The 19,606-nt window shown below is 43.7% G+C and overlaps 1 protein-coding gene across 1 annotated transcript in view; it reads right to left on the minus strand.

The window, feature by feature from the left end:
• Nucleotides 1-10,344, minus strand: part of TRAF3IP3 (TRAF3 interacting protein 3) — a 306,887-nt gene extending 296,543 nt beyond the window's left edge. The window contains exon 1 of the mRNA XM_086923361.1: nt 9,912-10,344. The gene's annotated coding sequence lies outside the window, so the exon portion shown is untranslated. The remainder of the gene's footprint in view (nt 1-9,911) is intronic.
• Nucleotides 10,345-19,606: the final 9,262 nt, after the last annotated feature.

Here is a 19,606-nt window from a genome sequence, read left to right on the forward strand (position 1 = left end):
GCCCAGTAATCAACCCTCCGGAGCCTTAGTAGCACAATCAACAAAGTCAACCCAGTCCAGTGTCGGTGCGTTTTGGGTATCTCTGAACTGTATCCTATACTGCTCAGTGTTTAGGCCACACCCATCTATAAGTGCACTCTTCAGGACTTTGTAATTATCAGCCTCTTCTTCTCTGACAGTAAGGAGCTTATCTCTACCTTTGTCTGCAAAGGAGAGCCACAGGATTGCTTCCCACTGCTCCTGGGGTACCTTCTGTACTTCTGTAAGCCCTCTCTAGTGCAGTTAATAATTTGTGGATGCCATCCCCACTCTTGTAGGGAGGGACTATCTTGCTTAAGTTTTTATGGTCATAAGACCTATCCCTACCTCTAGGGACATTGCTGCCACCATGGGACTCTAGTCCCATCTTTTTTCTTTGTCTTTCAAGATCTAGGAACTCCCTTTCTAAAGCTACTCTTTGTTTCCTTATCTCCATTTGTGCTTCTTGAAACCTCAACTGGATCTCTCTCTTTTCTTGGGAGGAGACCCTCCTGTGAAAAGAGGCAGAAGACCCTACTAATGTACCATAATGGTTATACTCCACTGAAGGAGATCTTGGCCTTCTAGGCACACCATCAACTCTTCCTGGGGGGACAAAGAGAGTGCCCTGCTGGCCTTCTTCATCTCCAGTTGGAGCTGGTTCTCCCAGGTCCAGGTCATTGTCACCTGTCTGGTCAACATCAGAGTCTGAGTCCTGTGCATTGGTACCACTGGCCTCTTCTCCTTCTGTTGCTTCCACCCCACTGCCTACCCTTACAGGCTCTGCAGCCTTTCTCTGGTCATCAAGCATCAACACCTCTCTGAGATGTTGGGTGGTTGCATTTTTCTGGTGTCTTCAATTTCCTCATAGTACACAGAGGCCTTATTTTTAGAAAAGGGATTGGGTCATACTTAGATATCTGTAACCTACTGACATCTGGCAGGGATCCACTGATTCCTTGCCTTGAAGACATAACTTGTGAGGTGTGGTGAATGCACTACCTACTCTAGTTGGGTACCTACTGGACTCTCTTGAGTTGTAGAAAGGGTGTGCTTAACCCCTTGACAAACAACTCTAAGTTCAGTAGAACTTACTGTATTTAAGCTTGTATTATATGTACCTCTTGTACCTTTAGTGGTTTTCAAATGATCAAACACTTGAGATTATCTGGTAAAACAATGGCAAGCTGGAATCCCACACGCTGCACACCAATGTGAGAAGTTAGCCTGGCATATGCTGTCCACTATTCTAGTGGGCACCTTGCACCAGTCCAAATGACCCTTATTGATGGTAGGTTTAAAGAAAACCTATATAGAAAGCTATCCTAGTGGTAGCTGTGGAGAGCAGCCTTCAGGCTAAGTCTTGAAGGAATGTAGAGCAGCTTGTTTTACCAGTCTATAATCTCATGAATGACCAAATGAAAGGAGAACCACACCAGGTATATATATAAAATATGTGTATTTATTCTAAACACATCCCTCTAGTCTCTTTATGAGGCTAGAGGCAAAAGTACTTTCAGTAAACTTATTTAGCACACAGTAAATTAGCACAGTATACGTTTAGCCCTAGGGGCCTCACAAACCATATACTAAGAAAGTGGTATAAGAACCACGACTGACATAGTTACAAGGCCTAGAGCCTTTAGAACTGCTGGGGCCACCAGGACCCACCCAAGGTAGTGACACAGGAGACCAACTGGGGATGCGAGCAGTGTCTAAACACAGACGCGAATCCCCATTTACTTCTATAGGGAAAGTCGCAGTTGGAAAGTTACAAAGGAAGTATTCTAGAATGCCATAATGAAATATACTTATTACATTTAGGGATTTTAAGGTACCTCACAGTTTTCCTCCAAATTCCCCAAACGCTCAATATAGTTTTGAATTTCACTTTCTTAAAGTATGACGGTTCTAGCTGCTTTAATAGGAGGCCATTAGCCTTATTTCCAATAACCAATTCATATATTGAGGGTATGTAATTATCCCCTACCACTATTTCCGATGTTTTAATAGAAAATAGTGACATCATCTGCTGAAGCAGAGCGGCCAATAAATAAAATCCTAAATTAGGAATTGCCAAACCCCCTCTTATAACTGGTAAAGAGAGAAACCGGATGGATCTCCTTATCTTCCCATATCCCCATACAAATTTACTCATCTGGGATTCCAGGGCTTTGATAATTTTATCATCCACTATATCATCCAACTATATTGAGCGTTTGGGGAATTCGGAGGAAAACTGTGAGGTACCTTAAAATCCCTAAATATAATAAGTATATTTCATTATGGCATTCTAGAATACTACCATCACAATTATATGATGTTATCTCTAGAAGATGGGAAACTTTAGGAATGTTAACCATAGGAGATTTCCTACTTCCCCCCTATGGCAATAGATTCCAACAACTTCAAAGCAAATTTTCTATTCCTAATAGCAGTGTATTTAAATGTATCCAAATTAATACGATTCTCAATGTTAAAAGTTCTCTAATTTCATTGGATAGTATTCCCCTATTAGATTGTATGGCTAGACCTTTAACTAGGATTGGTACTCTATATGATATTTTAATTGAAAACCAACGAGATGACGAAGGGACTATTGAAGCAAGTTGGTCGAGGAAACTAAATAATCCTAATGTTGACATCGATATGACATTAGCCCTTTTAACGGAGCTGTTTATCTCTTCTAATTTGAAAGCTCAATTGTATAAGACTATTTATGATTTATATTTTACACCTGCTAAACTCTACTCTTGGGGGAAAAGAGCCACCTTAGAATGTCCGAGATGTGGAAAAACCACGGCACACTTACTTCATATGTTATACGAGTGTGACAAATTAGCAGGTTTGAGAAGTATGATAGCAGGTTTTTGGCGGGAAGTGTTCGGGCATTCAGTAGCTGAATCTCCTCCCCTCTACATCTTGGGTTATGATATTGCACTGAGACATACCAAGGAGGAAGAAACATCTCTCTTTTTGGGGACAGCTGTATATAGGATTATTTTAACAGCTCGTTGGAAAGATGCAGATCTCCCTAACTTTCAGATTTGGCTTGCCCGGTTGCTAGGGATGTATAATCAAGAGAAGGCGATTTTCGCCTGTAAAGGAAAGAAGGCGAAAGCCCGTGGCATCAAGATTTGGAAATCAATTGACAATTGGAGTAATAATAATAGAGTTCCCAATTGAACTGTGTTTAATAAGGTAAACAATTGTCTTGATTATTCTATTTATTTCTATGTAAATTGTTATGTATTCTATGTTTTGCTTTGTGTCTGTGTATCCTCTGAGTATGATCATGTTAATGTGGACTATTAATCTGTTTCTGCAATTATTTGTTGCCAAATAAAAATATTAAAACAAAAAAAAGGAAAGTTACAAAGGAAGGACACATAGAAGAGGACTTGGAGCAAACCCCTTTAGAACTAGGCAGCTCTAGAGTCAATAATCATGGGAGCACCAGAGTACTCGAGTTACCTCACCCAGGGAAGCCGGGTGCATAGGTGTCTTTTGGTGTCTGTTTTTGTCGTTGTTTTCAATGCAGAGCTGCTGAAAAGTGCTGCAGGCTATCAAGTGGAAAGTGTTCAGATGGATCCAAGCCTGGATCGGAGTCAGGAAGAACCTGAAAGCAGAGGGGACAGAGTCTGTGTCACTAGCCAGTGACCAGGAAGGCGAGGAGAAGATGCCAACCAATGTCGGGTGATTTCAGGTAGAGAAGGCAAAGCTTGACTCTTCAGCCACGAGGACCATAATGTGGCGATGATGACCAGGATCTGGGTTCAAGCTATCCCACAAAGGATGTTGAGTGCTGCAGTGTCGGTTTCTGGATTGGACCCAACAAGCCTTGGCAACAGCAACCCACGCAGAAAGCAAAGATTGGCTCACTTAGGCCAGATTGAGAATTGTTCTATATGCAGGGAACAGGGGATAAGATGTGGGGGTGATATCATGTTGGGCGAGGATATATTCAGCTTCAATGAATTACAGCGGAGGTTTGGGATCCCTGGAAATCACTGGTTGCTATATTGGCAAGTTGTTCAAACTATATCTGCAATAAGGCCAAAATTAGTGTTGTCACCAGATAGTCAACTGATTGATTATTTAAAAAGAGGGGGAAGGAAGATTGGTACTGCATATAACTTTCTGGTGTCCGGGCTCCCAGACGATCTGGATAAAACTGAAGTCGCGTGGTCTCTTAAGTTGGGGGACCCGGATGTAGACATAGACCTGGCCTTACTCTTAAGTAATAAAGTATTTCGAGCCTCAAACTTGAGGGCCCAACACTATAAGACGGTGTTTAACCTTTATTATACACCCGCGAAACTGTATGGGTGGGGGTTAAGGGAAGATGATAAGTGCCCAAGATGTAAAACAGGTCCAGCAGATTTGGTGCATATGTTTCATGGTTGTCCCAGTCTGGCCCTAATCTGTAGTGAGATAACAATCTTTTTGAGGGGGCTGCTAGGTAATAACATCAACCTATCCCCCACCTTGGTTCTTTTAGGGTCGGACGCCAAACTCAAGGTTGGAAAACACACACAAGCATTGTTATTTATTGCTGTTGCAGTACTTCGAATGCTGATTTCTGCTGGGTGGAAAGATTCTAATGCCCCCACGTTTCAGATGTGGCTGTCTAGGTTGCTGGGTATTCATAATTTGGAAGCCTGCCTATATGAATTTAAGGGAAGAAAGAAGCAGGAGTTTGGAAGGAATATATGGGCACCGGTGAAGATCTGGAGGAATCTAGATTCATGAGTCATGCTGGGATGAAGTTTTTTTAGAAACCTTGATTGTATGTTATTAACTTTTGTACAGCTCTGGTTAATTTTATTGCATACTATGAATTTCTATATTTATATTTCTCAATATGTATGGTATTATCTTTGAATAACGTCAAATAATTTATTGCATATTATGAATGTTGTATTTATATTTTTCTGGATATGTATTGGTCTTTTAACTGTAACTGCCTTATCTCTTAATAAATAAAAAAAAAGAAAGCAAAGATTGGCTTAGCTGCAGACCAGCAAGGTCTGAGGGACTCACCCTTTGGAGGTGAGTTAGGGCACGTCTGGAGCAACCAGAAAAGCCCAAGGAACAGAAGTTACCTTCATGGGGACCCACCAGTTGACGGACTAGGGATCGCAAAGGAGCCTCGAGTGGAAATTCTACAAGCAGCCCCACGGAACACTCGTGGAGTGTAGGCCCACAATCTTCGGTGCAAATGGTGCTCGGGCTTGGACTACACGTAACCTAATGCACAACTTCGGGAAAGCTCAGGAAGTTGATGCACTAGCAAATGTGCACAGTGTCCAGGGGTTCCAGTTCCACGTCACTCGTGAGGGCTGCGGGCCTCCGCTTTGCTGGGATCTCGTGTCGGCTTTGGAGAAGTCTTGAAGTCTGGGTCTTGTGTCCCAACTCCATCGGGATCCGGGGAGAGCCTTGGAAATGCAGACCGGCAAGATGCTTATTTGGTGCCTGTTTGAACAGGGTAGTCACTCCTTGACCCCAAGGGAGATTCTTCCATCTTCTAGTCGAAATAGAATGTTGAAGTTCCAGGATAAATGTTGCAGAGTTTCATCCAGGGTAATCTAAAGTCCTAAGGACTGGGTTCCTATACTTATACTAAGTTTAGGGGTTGAGCTAACTCTAGGGTCTGACCTATGGGAGGACCGAGGGAGGGGGGGTTACACCCCTTTCCCTTTGTCCAGTTTCGCGCCAGAGCAGGGGCTGAGTGCCCCGGCAACCGGTTTGAACTGGGGTATGCACAGGGACACCAAGTGTGCCCCCAGCACTGTCTGAAAAGCATTCGCTGAATGCACCCACCCAACCCCAATACACTAAAGCCTGTCTGGGAAGTGGTTACACCTCCTTGTGACAGGAAACCTATTGTCCAGGCCTCCCCTGCCGGAGTTTCGTCCAGCAGTAGGAGGTCAGACTCGTGTCTGTGGCTGCAGCATCCATTTTGTGATGCCAGGGCTCTTTTAAACTATTACTGGTTGCCCTCTACTACAAAGGTCCCATTCTCTGGAACTCACTTCCACTTGCCTTAAAGACTAATCCAAATTTCCAATCCTTTAGGAAGGTCCTTAAAACCCAGCTATATTTGACCTTATAGTCTGCTGGTAGTTCAACTATTCAGTTATCAGTCTAACATCTGTACCAATGCGCAAGCGCGGAGATACCCCTACGGGGGTCGAATCCTGCGCTATATAAGAAAATAAATAAATAAATAAGTAAGTGTGTACATGTTTTCTCCATCTAGAAGGGTGGAATTCTACCCCCGCCGCCAGAACTGACACCAAACACGACATGTTCCCATGCAACCATTCCAAAGTTAGCATTAACCGCGAGGTTATAATGCGCGTAAGAGTATATGGTCTGGCTGCATCACAGAACAGCTAGAGAGAAGTGATTCCGAAAGCTGCAGAGGGGTCCTGCTCATGCATGGACACCCTCTCACACAAAACCAAGCACTCTGCCTTCAGGATTGGTAAGGCCTGCCATAGGAGTGACTTATAGGTTTATATGTGTCAGTGATTAAAGGTAGATATAGGTAGCCTATATCTTAGTAAGTGGTGCATGCACCACCTTACCCAAGTTGCAGTAGCAGACTTGTGGTGCCATTTTGGAAGGCTTCCCAGGGGAGGCATAACACATGCATCAGCCTCTGGTAGGCCTCTGAGGTACCTATGCCCTTAGTACCTAAGGTACCATATACTAGGGACTCACAAGGGTAATTCAGTAACCAATCTGGAGTGTACCTAATGTACCTGCAATCAATTTAGAGAGGAAGCAGCTAGGCTGGGGTCCTGGTTAGCAGGGCCCCAGCCAGACTAAAGTAAAAAAACAGTGAAACACCAGCATAAAGTGGGGGTAACCATAGTAAGCAGATCCTACTCTCCTACAAGTGCTAACACCAGACCATCCCACACATTCACATACTCAAAACAATATTTGAGAAAAAAAACAACCCTAGGCAAATATTAGGTCATATCCTATATATAGACCTACTGGATCGACTCCCCTCCGGTTGCACGAGTTGCGGTTGCCATACATACTGACAACCACATGGTGCACCTGAGATGTTGTCATTTTTTTGGATCTGAAAACTATATACACAGACTTAAAGTTATCTGGAAATTTGTATACAGAAAGCTCTGGAATTATAGAATACGATCCCTGTACTATCGCAGATTCTTCCTTTTCTGGTGACTTGGGCTCAAGCACCAGCAAATTATCGACCAGTGATCTCAACGATTTCACACTCAACAGAACATCTATAAGAAGCAATTGCCTACCTTTTCAAGCACTACACTTGTACAGTGTGAGCCACTTGTTTTCTAGTGGAGGTTATCTATTTACCTTACCTGATTTGGCTCCAAACATCTATTTTGGTCCAATATATAGTATAGTTTGGGAATCTTTGTGGCTGTCCTGAAGAAGGTGCCTAGTATGCCGAAATACGCATAGAAAATAAGAAACTTCCACCATTAAGCCCCGATGTTTCGATATGAAACCAACTTTTATATACATGTCTGGGCTTAGTATTGATCTTTGAAACACTTCCTATGAATTGTTGTACATTTGTTTGCTCATTGTATATTTTTCTATGTTGTTTTGATCTGTACAGTATGTTTTATTTGTCTTATAGACCTCAGACTTTTTATGTCTGACCCAAATAATTTTTTGTATGAATTTGTATCAATAAAATTACGTTTTTAACTTAAACATGCAGTACACTGAGTCTATGGCAGAATCAACTTACTTTATGTAAGTCTATATATATATAGGATATGACCTAATATTTGCCTAGGGTTGTTTTTTTCACAAATGTGTTTTCCCTGCCCTAGGATCTAGCACCATTAGCAGGGCGTCCCATTTAGACAATTCATACTCGAAACAACACCATAGTCATACAATTGACTTGACATTCCTCCACAGTTACACAGAGTACACACCCACACACTGATCTACACAATAGCATCATAACACATCAGATATTCTATCGAAGCCCTCACGTGTACAACACGGCAGAAAAGCCACCTTGTTGCTAAAGTAGTGTTGCCAACAGCAGATCCTCTTCATTATTTAACCTTGCCACACAGACCAACTATAAACATAAACTATACCTTCCCAAACCTAATATACTCCATACTCAACAACTGTAGTGGAGTAGCAATTTTTTACCTCAACAATACAACTACGCTCTCAGCCCACTTGAATGTCCATTTGCACAACACAGCCTAGCCCTCAACCCCATCTAGCCGCCCCAACGGTGCATCATATGCCCCAGCACTCACAAACTAACACAGCAGAGAGACGGTCCCCATCAGCAAAATACAGCAGCTAAGGCATAAACTTAGCAGGGAGGTGCCGCCCCAACTGCACTCCGCAATACAACCAACCGGCCATAGCCACCTGTTCTACTTTTTGAAATTAAATAAACAGCAAAGCCCTATGGCTCACTCACTGTAACACAAACACTCCCCTCAAAATCTGGACGTAGTAATTAAAATTATTTATTTTGCTATGGTACATAATTCTTCACTATTGGTCCTAGCTTTGGTTTTACTTTTTGACAAGGTAGTTGTATTAAGTTTTCTTTCATCATGCTTATATGTACTGTATGATATCTGATGTAATTCCTCCATAATCGTTGATTTAATGCTGTACCCTTGTTCTTATTTGGTTCAATAACGCTCTTTAAACTCCCCCCCAAAAAATCTGGACGTAGTTATTTCTTCTAAACCATTCATGAAGTATAATTAAATAGAACACTGGACACACCCTTCATTACTGCAGTGAGATCACACTTGGAGCTGTCCTCACTATAGTGACATCACACTGGGAGCTGACATTTCTATAGTGACATCACACTGGGAGCTGACATTTCTATAGTGACATCACACTTGGAGCTGTCCTCACTATAGTGACATCACACTGGGAGCTGACATTTCTATAGTGACATCACACTGGGAGCTGACATTTCTATAGTGACATCATACTGGGAGCTGTTCTCACTATAGTGACATCATACTGGGAGCTATTCTCACTACAGTGACATCACACTGGGAGCTGACATTTCTATAGTGACATCATACTGGAAGCTGATCTTTCTAACTCACATAACACCGGGAGTAGCCCTAACTTAACTGACATCACACTGGGAGTAGGGTAACATTATGGTGGGAACTGACGTTATTGTGGTGAATTCAAACCGAAGGCAATTCCTACTATAGTCACTTGCCTTTAAGAGCAAGTTTTCACTGTGCGGATGGTGCTGGCATCCTTAGAGAAAGAACGATTGGCACCTGAGTAAAATTTAAATATAACACACTTGCTACTTCCCGACACGGTTTCCATCTTTGAAGTAATCAGGCTGAGGCCGCCGTAGGACCAGCAAGTGGCTGGCACACGTCTATGCAGTAGGCACTCGGTCGACTGAGCTAAAAAAACAGAGCTCTACTCTTTTCAAAGTATGTTTGTTTAGCTTCCCACACATTTGAACCCAATAGCATTACTGGATGTGAAATGGGGTTCTTGTTACCCGGGGCTTATAAACACAGCGTTTACCGTCCGCACACCTCACCCCAGTCTGATCCCCGACATTCGAAGACAAGTTCTCCTGACGCGGGAAACATTCACGCTCGCTACTTAAATTAAGGAGGGTAAACTACAGACAGATGCCCGAAGCCTTTGCTGAAGCCCTGAACTGCGGTGTCTCCCCTGCTTCTCAATACCGCCGCTACCTGTGACTGTGACCCCTTGTTCTCGTCTGTGCCTCTCCCGCCCTGGTCAGGGGAGAAGTGGACAACAAAAATGATACATTAATACACGTGGGAGTGAGCACTTACACTCAAAGCAAAAAGGAGAAAAAGCATCCTTATACTTACCACAGGTTACCCAGTCCGCGAACTTCTCGGAAGAGTCGAGGCCCTCGACTGCGTTTTACAGGAGTCCCCTCCGCCACCACACCCGGCGAGGCGCAGCCCTGCCCTTATCTCTCCGGCGCACACGGCAGGCTGCGGCTGCGGCCTCATCCGGGCGCGGAGTCTAACAGAGCCGGGGTCCGAGGACTCGCCGCATTGGCTGAGAAGTCATTCACTCATTCATTCATTCACGCAATCCAGAGATGCTGCTTCCCGCTGACCACGCGAGGGCTGAGCCCCTGGGTGTCTAAGCGCTGCAGGGCCCGAGGCGGTTTCCTGTCACCTGCTGCCAATGCTTCGTTTTGTGGCCAGGCCACGCTCGGGTAATTCCAGATAATCTTAGCAGCACAGGAATCTCCCGTGCTGGCTAATCGAGTGTACACACATTGCATGTGGCATTTTTATTTTTAACGGCTGCGTTTTCTGCTTGTGTTTTTTCTCTTTTTGTCTTTCTGAAACAGGAAATCATCAAAGCCGCAGCGTTTAACCCTTGTTCCTCTCTCTGCTTCCAGTCCCCGAAGCAGATGGGTTAACTCCTAGCGTTGCGCTGGTAACAGTAACTATATTTTCTCAAGACCACCACCCCAAAAAGTAGTATAAATATTGACATTAAATGAAAAGAACTACATTTGGAAGACGACCAGCGTCACAAAAACGTCTTGTTCCTTGGTGATATTTAGCGCGATCTCATATGAACCAACTACGCATGAATTTTAGAAGCATTAGCACATTACATCCTGTCAGCCTTTCAAAACATTACATCATACTAAGCGCCAAGAAGCCAATTTGGTGGCATATCTTGTGCTTAGTAGGCAACGGCTTTGGAATGAGGAAGGAGAGTTCAATCCAAGTTTACTCACGTGGCTCAACTATTGGTTTTGAACAATATGCTATATATATCTCACTGGCCTTCAGTTTCATGAAACATGGAAACCTGCATTAAAGGGGCCATCCAGTGAAGAGAAACGAACAGTCTCTTCAGCGAGCCCTGCAACACGAACAAGCACAATCAACAGGCATTCTAGAATATCCCTTTATTTCATGACGTCGCTTGGATTTTGAGACGCATTGTCATTCATGAATGGCGCTTAAAGTGTTTTTGAGCTACCTCAGTGGGTTTATGCTTCTGCTGTGTGGCACAAGGGCTTTTGGCTCACTACAAGCAGTGCTATTGTACTTTCTCTTGGCAGTGTGGTCTCATTTGATGCTTCTGTTCACAGACTGGTTCTTCTTTGATTGGTGGCACAATGGACATCTGCCTGCTTAATATAGCACAAGCTATGCCTATTGCAGATACCTGTGAGCAACCATCAAGATTTCAAATCCAAATGGCTTTACTCAAACTTTCACTGTTCTTGGCAACATACAATTAATATCAGAATTAAAGAGAACTGTTTTCTTTTCTGTACCCCTTAAATGGTGCAGCCAATGTCTGGTTCTGCTGTGAGGTGAAAGAGATCTCCAATCTACGTCTCATTTCGTGGGCTATCTATCTATCTATCTATCTATCTATCTATCTATCTATCTATCTATCTATCTATCTATCTATCTATCTATCTATCTATCTATCTATCTATCTATCTATCTATCTATCTATCTATCTATCTATCTATCTATCTATCTATCTGATTAGTATTTTTGTAGTATTTGTAGAGAATTTTTACACCATGAATTTAGCCGAATTCCAGTATAGTGCTGCACAGGGACGAATGCAAAAATACAGTCAATGAGTGAATTGGGGTGTTCAGTGCATAATTTGTAAAAAAAAAATGAGTGCCGGTGCCTGAAGCGCTGCTCAGAATCTCGCGGCTGGTAAAATTAAATGTCGGTGCACCGAATACTAAGGCTGCGTATATTTAACGCTACCTCTAACCTCTCTAATTCACTAAATGACACGCTCTGTTTCTTTAACTCTCAATTGCTGGTTAATGCTCTCTTCCTTTGTGCAAGCTTTCTCTTCATCCATCTTTTCGCTTTATGTGTTTTTCCATCTATTACTAAATGTTTGATGTGGAAAAATAAGGGCCAATCCCAAAAATGAGAAGTGGCGGCCATCACTGGCTCAAATTAAGCAGTGGCGGTTTTTCTCGGTTTTGAGAGCATAAGTGGATTGCAACTGCTGTGTGATGTGGTATTCTTTAAGGAGATGTCTTCAATTCTTTCCTGAATTTGAGCAGGGTTGGGGCAGTCTTGATGGATATGGAAATGCCATTTCGATCTTGCATGTATAGATGGAGAAGGCCTTTTGTGTTGTTTTTTTCTCTTTTTCACTTTTTAGTTTCCAGACTGATGGTGTCCTGGTTGCAGATCGGCCAAGAAACAACAGAGATGGTGGACAGCCAGCTAGGCAGTGTTGCTGGTTGGTATAGCTTTGTTGATGCTGTAGCTGGTTTTTAAGATGGTGTGGGCAGCCTAGTGGCGCTAGTGGAGACTCATCAGAGTTGGGGTGTTATTTCTTCTACCATATTTCTTCAGACCATTAATGAGGCGTGCTGTGGCATGTAAGATACTCCTGAGCAGGACCAGTGTGAAGTCCAGTATGCTGTGGAGCAGGGTGCTGCTAGAGTATGAGGATTTGAACAGCAATTTCAAAGTTATTTCTAGCAGTAATGTTTTTCTTTAGTACTGAGAGCTAGTTCAGGTCTTTTTGGCTTTCTTGGCGATGTTTCACTTCAATCAATCAATCAATCAGGGATTTGTAAAGCAGAGCTACTCACCCGTGAGGGTCTTAGGGCGCCTGGAGGGTGAAGCAAGTGCCCAGGGTGAATCTGAGTGACTTGGCTTGGCTGCTACAACCTCAAATAGCCCAATTCCAGTTGGTGGAGAACTGACTTTGCTGTGGCTCCTTTTGAGTTAAGAGTTTAGTTTAAGATACTGCATTGAGCTATTTCGGAATGAGCCTGCTTTGAGGACAATATTATGCTTTACTGATCCTCAAGGGCATATTGTTATGGAACATGTTACACCGAAACACCAGATTTGCTATTTTTGCAATCATTCCAGTATCTAAGAATGCTTGTTTTGCTTGCAATGTTTTTATGAACAGTACCAGACTATTTGTAAAATTTTCTAAGCCACCTTTTCCCACACTACCTTCCCTATTACCTACTGGCTATTGCCAGTAGGTAGTTATAGTTAGGACCTTGTTTTTATACAAAAAGCGTTTTTTCTTTTGACAATATCTTTGGTGTCGTTTGACGAATTTTCGCAACATTTTCAAAACTAATGGTTTGTTCACGTCAGCTCCTGTCTTGAAAGCTTCGGGGAGATTCTTCAAGCGGGGACCGAGAAAATATGGGGGTTCCAAAATGAGTTTTCTCTATGTTTATTTCCGTAGTAAACTTTAGACAAAGCTACAGCCTGAAGTGCTGAAGGCAGTTACACCAAATTTGGCAAAAAGGTAGCTCTTGGTTCAGAAAGCGACCTTTTTGTTAAATGGTGTAAATTCGTTGAGTAGTTGCTGAAAAATTAAAGAAAGAAAACATTTATATATCTGAGCACCGAGGAGGGTTCGCGAACCCTCCCGGGCACGAGGTTCGCTCTGATTGGCTGCCAACACTCCAAACCAGGAAGTGTTGGCAGCCATCTCGTGACTCGGTAGAACCGAGTCACAAGAAAACAGTGAAACGTGAAAAATGAAGAAAAGGGGACAGGGTAGAAACACCCTGATCCCCTAGACCTGCTCAGGGGTCCCACAAGGACCCCCAGGGCCAAAATAAGCATTTTTGTTTTTAAAAAAACAACAGAATTCGTGTTGGGGTCGTGAATCCAGCTGAAAAAAGGCTCCTGTGCTTGCTTCATTTTAATGAGGCCCCCGGGTGGGCCAGGTCCCGGGGGCATTGTCAAAAAAGAATTGTGGGCGCTCACGGGGGCACCCGCAGCCCAGGGGACCATCACTTCCCCGGGGCTATGCTGATTATGTGCAGGGGGCAAGTGGCCCCACCACAGCCCCGGGGACCATCACCTCCCTGGGGCTTTTTCAATTGTATGCGGAGGTACACAGCACCCTGCAGCCCTGGGACCGCAACCTTTCCGGGGCTGAGATAATAATAAAACAGTGTGGGGCAAGAGCCCCCCACACGCTCCGGGGACCACCACCTCCCCGGGGAAATCTTTATTTATATGCGGGTGTCCGTTACGGACCCCCATGCCCCGGGACCACCACCTCCCCAGGGCTTTAAACGTTGGGAGGTGGGTCACATGGCCCCCCTCCTGAAGCCCTTGATGGCCCTGGGGACCGCCACACCCCAGGGCCGGCTCCTGCAGTGTCCCTGGGTGCCAACCCCCAGGACACTGCTGTTTGCTATGGCAGGGCGGGAGAATGGCTCCCGCCCTGCCATAGCAAACACTGCTTTACTTCCTTGAAGCAAGAGGAGGGAAACCTGCTCTTGCTTCAAGGAATGTCAGCAGCTCCCCTTGCTCAAAAGCAATGCCAGCTCCCGCAGGAGGTGGGGAGCCGGCGGAACTGTGGGGGCATTGGGGCTCCCACAACGGTCCCCAATACAAAGGGCAATCCCCGGGGGATGGGGTCCTCAGGGCCAGAAGTTGTCCAGGAGGAGGGCCACGCGCCCCCCCCCCTTCAATATAAAAATAAAAAAAAGAAGAGGCACAGCCCCGGGGAATGGAGTACCCAGGGCCAAATGTGCCCTCTGGTGTGCTGTAAATTGGGGGATTCACCTTGAATCCTGAGGGTCCATGGGGGCCAAATAGCCCACCAGGTACCTCCAGTATGTTCCACAGAACTGCGTTGCAGAGAGGTGTTCCAAAGCCATGCCATGCAACGCAGCTCTGTGGCGCTTACTGGAGGTACCTGGTGGGCTAGTTGGCCGCCAGGGACCCTCAGGACTCAAGGGGAATCAATCTCCAATTTAAAACACCCCAGGGGGCGCGTTTGCACAGTGGTGCAGGTAGTGGGCGGGGCCTAATAAAACAAATGTGACCCCGGCGCATTGTGAATTGGGGGGTAAGTTGTCTTCAATCCTGAGGGTCCCTGAGGGCCAACTAGCCCACCTGGTACATCTAGTAAGTGCCACAGAGCTGCGTTGCAGAGAGGTGGTCCGAGGCCATGCCCATCTTTACACCACTCTTCAAACGCCGCTTCTGGCCCGCTGCTGGTGGGGCGATGAGGTCCTCTTGTGTCCTGAGGACCTCAGAACACTAGTGGACTTCATCCCCCGAGTATTACAGTAAGAAGGTGAACCCGGTAGTCAAGGGACCTGGGTAGCAATGTGTTATATAAGGAGTGGTCCCAGACCTAGTGGAATTACTTTTTACAATAACAAATTTTCTTAAACCAATTCCTTTAGAAAACACTATTGTTTATTCAAAATAGTGTGTATACGTTTGTATTTTTTCTTTTTAGTGCATATATACATATAAAAAATCGATACACATTATAACAGTGCCCACTGTACAAGGAAAGGGGAAGGGGTGCAGTGTTGGGAAGGTGTGGGTAGGTTCAAGTGACAAACAAATCAATTGTAAATTGCTTCTAACAATTGAAAATTGCTTCACAGGGGAGCCAAAACAGAAATAATCTAAAGACTCAAAATAAACATCAATGCAGCATCATAAATGACAGGTGTACTTAATCACACTCCAATCATGTGCTGTGGCTGATAGTTGACGTTTCGACCCTCATTGTTGGGATATTCCCCCTTACGTGGTGGGTCTTCTTCAGGACAGTGAGGGGGTGGGGGGACTGATTGGTGGGCGATTCCTACGGGAAAGGATGATTTACATGGGATTATAAGATTATCACCGAATGGCAGCTATTTACACAGGGTTACAAAAAATTACATCATACATTGGTAGATCCCAAGGTAGCCACCATGGGACTTAGGGTAGGAAACAAAGGCTAAATCGAGTCAGTATGGGGTAATAAAGAAATAGTCAAAAGTCTGGCATCTGACCATGTTAAAGTCTCAAATTCAAAAGATATTGGTATACACACGGGGATGTACAACGGTAGGGCCATGGGTAGTTACACAATGGCCTTTTGATTACGTTATGTTCAGCGTCAGGATTAGTCTAACAAGGAACAAAATATGGTTCTTAACAGGATCTTAACAGGTTCTTTCCTGCAGAAATAAAAACACAAACCCGAGGCGCTAGAATCAGAGCCTGGCTTATCGGACTGGGAAGCTGAGAAATTGTGGTGTTGGTTACCATAGCGGCATATTGACCTGATAAACGGTCCCTAAGGTGGTCAATTTCGTGTTGAATAGCAATTGTTGAGGTTAGGAACGCTATCCTCCAGGCTGAGCGCCAAATTGACAACGAAAACGAAGTTTCTCAGTTGAAGTTCATATATTTTTATTCTGTTCATCAAATATGGTTCAAATCAGTAGATTTTGTAAGATTACATGATTATCCTTGCCAACATAATCTCCTTCTTATGTAGCAATGTTTTTAGGCAATAATCCACTTTGTCATAACACCCAATGCATTTCGGGTCAAAGGAAACATGACCCTTCGTCAGGGGTCTGCAAATGAGAATCAAACAGGACCAAATTAATCACCCTCGATAATCCACAAATGTACCATATCTTCAACATGATGAATCGTCTATGCAACTTTACAACCGGAAATAGAAAAACGGAAAAGTGTGTGCTATTTCAGAAAAAGATCCACGCCACCGAAGGAAAAAACATAATTTGCAACTTAACATGGCAGAAGAATGCCACACCAAAACTCATGGTGAACCCGTTACACTAACAAGATCTCACTGCCCTCCATTAAATGTTACCATCTACTAACCCACACACATACAACTTACGAGTGGTAGGACGCGTTCGCGCCTCTATGGATTCCGAATTTCACCCACATGGTTACAACGAGGGTTCTCATAGGGGAAACCTCAGTCACGTGATCGCGACCGCAACCAATGGTGTTGCGGCACCCCGGTCACATGATATGAGTGCCCTTGCTTCATAACAAGGTTAAATGACACGCAGCGCGTGATGTGGAAAGATAAAACAATGAATATATCGAGAATACTCATACCTTTAGCGAAACCATGAAAGAAATGGCGTTGCATAAACATTAGTGGATGATGGTACATTGAAACAAAAATACAGCAATATGCAAATAGTTAATTGCAATCATCGGGAAATAAACTGCACAACTTAACGGGGTACAGAAGTATTCAAAAGTCAATGCTGAGGATCAGTGTATTATAAAACCCACAAGTGTTCTATGCGATCGTTCAACCCCAAAGGATGGGTGGAGTTAAGCTTTTTTATCCAATAGAACTCTGCTCTCAGTCTCTGCTTAACAGGGTCCATGTCAGGGCGCTGTTGGATTGACTCGATTTGATAAAAATTTATATTGCGCAGAACAATAACCCGCAGGTATCAAGACGCCTAACAATAAAATCAAAAGTCTGAACCATTCATCCTTACACATAGGCCTGTAAGAAGAGGCGAGTTTTTAGGGCACTGCGAAATGTCTGTAAAGAAGGCAGGGACCTAAGATCCAAAGGGAGATCATTCCCCATTTGGGAGCTAGGGTGGAAAAAGCCTTGCCACCCCATTTGGCTCTTCGTATACGGGGGACTGACAGAAGCAATTTCCCGGAGGAACGCAGATTCCTTCCGGGAATGTAGTGGGAGATGATGGAACCCACTCCAGAGTCACTGTTTTTTGCAATGGCTCTGTATGTCATGCACAGGACCTTGAACCGTACTCGGTATTCTACCGGAAGCCAGTGCAACGTTTTTCTGGCCAACGTTGCCGAGGAGCGTCTGGGAACATCCAGAACAAATCTGGCTGAGGCATTCTGGACTACCTGTAAGCGCTGCAGGAGGCTCTGCCTCCCCCACCATGAATTTCAATTGAGAGATTTGGTGACTCTTTTCTTTCCAATGGTTAGCCACCGTTGATTTCATATTGTTTAATCTAATGTTACTCTTGTGCTCCGTAATGCGGACTTTGATTTTGCGTTCAGTTTGGCCGACGTATATTTTGCCACATGGGCACTTAATCAAATAAACACAATTTGCGGTATCACAAGTACTCGAATGCTGCAATTCTATAGGGAAGCCTTTAGTGGGATGCATCAATGTTTTGCCGCTGATTACGTTATTACAATGAATGCAATTGAAACATTTGGACATTCCTTTCCATATCATTTTCTCCTTGACAGGAGTGTTGAGAAGTTCTTTGAGATTTTTGGATCTTTGATAGGCAAACGTAATACGATCATTGTATAAGCCATTGAGGTCAGGTTCAGTTTGTATGAGATGCCAGTGTTTGTTAATTGTCCTTTTGATTTTATCCGAATCTGATGAGTATTTCAATACACACACTGTTTTTTGTTCAGTCTGTCTGGTTTTAGGTGCCAAAAGATCAATTCTCTTGATTTTGTCTACTTTCATTATTGCATGTTGTAGGATATCAACAGGATAGCCTCTCCGTTTGTATTTTTCAGTCTGTTGCATGATGGACTTTTTAGCTTCATCTTCATCGGATGTAATTCTCTTTAGTCTGATATATTGCGACATGGGCAAATGTCTCTTCAATGGCTCAGGGTGAAAGCTCTGAAATAGAAGACAAGCATTTCTGTCAGTTGGTTTCTGAAACACATTTGTGCTGATTTCATTGTCACATATTCTGATTTGCACATTTGGAAATGATATAGTTTCATTGGAAATAGTATGGGTGAACTTTATCCTTTCATTGTGTAGATTGAGCATCTCGATGTTGGTTTCCAATCTTTCTTTGGATCCACGCCAGATTAAAAAGATGTCATCGATGAACCGCTTAAACATGATTAAGCCTTCTACCCATGTTTGATTGTTCAGAATGTGATCTATCTCAAACTTTTGCATGAAAATATTAGCGTATGAGGGGGCCCCCCCAAAACCCATCGATGTTCCATTGGATTGGTTGAAAAATTGTCCCTTCCACTCGAAATAGCTATGGTACAATGCGAATTGCATTAATTCCAATGTCAAGATTCTTTGATGCTCCTCTAGGTCGCTGTGCAATAAACTCCATTCGAGCGATTCAATGCCTTCTCTGTGAGGAATAGAAGTATATAACGCAACAACGTCAATGGTGCATAACCAATACATGTCTCCCTGCTGCAATTTTACGTTGTCTAACATGTTTAAGAAAGCTGTCGTGTCCTTGATATATGTTTCACTTTTTTGGACTAAAGGTTGCAGAAATGTATCCACGAATTTCCCTACTGGTTCCGAGATAGATCCACAGGCCGAGACGATGGGTCTGAATGGTGGTTTGATGGGGTCCTTGTGTATCTTAGGCAACATATATAGTTGCGGTCTTCTTGGATATTTCAGTTGGAAGAAGGCGTGTGTTTTCTGACTGATCAATTTGATTGTGAGAGCATGATCCAAAATTTGTTGTAAGACTTTTTGATATTCTTGTGTGGGGTCTGCTGTTAATGGAAGATAAATGTCTTGATTTTGGACATGATTGTTGACACTCAAATTATAAAACTCCGTATCCATCACTATAAGGGACCCGCCCTTATCTGCTTTTTGAAAGGTCAAACTTTGGTCATGGCTCAAGTTCTTGAGTGTGTTCCATTCTTTTGTGTTCAAATTGTTTCTCTTGGGTTTGCTGAAAGGAATTTTTTGGATGTCTGACATCACTGCTCTTTCGAATGCCTCTATAGTCTTGTGTGTGGTGGGT

Source organism: Lissotriton vulgaris, chromosome 5, assembly GCF_964263255.1.
Source record: "Lissotriton vulgaris chromosome 5, aLisVul1.2, whole genome shotgun sequence".
NCBI lineage: Eukaryota > Metazoa > Chordata > Amphibia > Caudata > Salamandridae > Lissotriton > Lissotriton vulgaris.